Genomic DNA, 1,586 nt, shown 5'->3' with positions numbered 1-1,586 from the left:
GTGCGCGTGCGCGCGCGCACGCGCGTATGCGTGCCTCTGTGCGTGTGCGTATGCATTCGCAGGTGTGTCCGAGTGCGTATGCCTTCGTATAAAATTATAAGAAAAAGCGCGAGGAGCACTAGTGGCGTGCACAAGTCGGAGGCTGAGGCGTCGCACAGCCTGGCCCAGGCCCATCAATCTGCAGACTTATCAGGCGTCAGGCAGTAACACACACGGTTCCCCTGTGTCTCCGCACTCTCAGAGCCGGCGCTGTTGAGTTGTCGTACACACTGAGTCAGCACAACAACAACAACAACAACGTCCGCAATTCGTAATGAACAGATCAGGCAACGCGTTGTTGTTGTTGTTATAGTTGTTTGTTGTGGTTGCTCTTGCTTTTGCTGATATTGTTAATACTGTTATTATTGCTGTTGTTATTGTTGTTGTTGGTTGCGGTTGCTTTTACTCTTGCTGATATTGGTAATACTGTTATTATTGCTGTTGTTATTGTTGTTGTTGCAGGTGCTTCTGCTGCTGCTATTGCTGCTGCAGCTGTTGTGGCTATCAATTAGCTGCGTGGAGTCGTGGTTCCCGGCCTGTCAGTGTCACAATGTCAAGGGTTCGCCAAGCGCACGTTAAGATTATAGAGTCACAGAAACAATGTTCACATTAAGCACAACAACCGATTAGGTAAGCCGAATCTCTGAAAACAAATTAATCAGACTAAGCAGATAAATCTAGAGCGCCCTCGCTCTGAGAACCAGCACATAAAGTCGTTCAGCACCAGCGATCGAACATACAGGGATGCCAGTTCCGATCTTATGGTGAATTACATTCCTACTCCACGTCCCTCTAGCTTTTTTTTCATAACATCGATCAACCTAATTAGCGACCAAAACTGGCATTTCTATGGGTGTCAGCCGACCTCATTAGAAGCCAAAATTAGCTCTGACTTCCATGGCTAATCAAACGGATGAATTACGCCGAGATGACAGATAAAATCTGCCAACGATTGATCGACGACGCGAGTCATTTATTTTTTAAATAGATTCTTTCCACAAGAGACTGCAGTCATTTCTTACTGTTTTCCCCCTAAACTGTATGACGCTGACATTTCGGATGGATCGTCCATATTTTTTAATTACGAAAAAAGGGGAAAGATGAGGTTGCATGTGCTCAGAACTAGCAAAACGCCAACATTTTTGCAGACAGAAAAAAATGTAAGCGGGATTCTTTAATTAACGGAACGTTTGTGCCTTACTACAACTGTATATCACACGTCTAGCTTGGTTCCAAAATTATGTTTTCGTACACAAAGTACTCATAACATTCATAACGGATAAATTATGGCACTGACCGATCACCCCAGAAACCACGTGTATTACGTAAATGTGGACGGACACATGGGACTTTTTCCGAAATATCCCAACTAGCGGGTACATGTTGCCGATAAATTAATAGCTGTATTCGATTATTCATTTTATTTCTAATTCTCCCTCCTAGCTCCCTCCTAGCTCCTCCCCTCCCTCAATGTCTGTCTGTCTGTCTGTCTGTCTGTCTGTCTGTCTGTCTGTCTGTCTGTCTGTCTGTCTGTCTGTCTGTCTGTC

The 1,586-nt window shown here is 44.8% G+C and overlaps 1 protein-coding gene across 1 annotated transcript in view; it reads right to left on the bottom strand.

Annotated features, from left to right (window-relative positions):
• LOC101851784 overlaps positions 1-1,586 on the bottom strand; it is a gene marked incomplete at its 5' end in the record, with an annotated part of 194,265 nt that overhangs the window by 191,822 nt on the left and 857 nt on the right.

The sequence above is a fragment of the Aplysia californica genome, unplaced genomic scaffold (assembly GCF_000002075.1).
Source record: "Aplysia californica isolate F4 #8 unplaced genomic scaffold, AplCal3.0 scaffold00025, whole genome shotgun sequence".
NCBI lineage: Eukaryota > Metazoa > Mollusca > Gastropoda > Aplysiida > Aplysiidae > Aplysia > Aplysia californica.
Note: the sequence above shows the minus strand (reverse complement) of the source record. Positions and strands in the feature narration are given on the sequence as shown.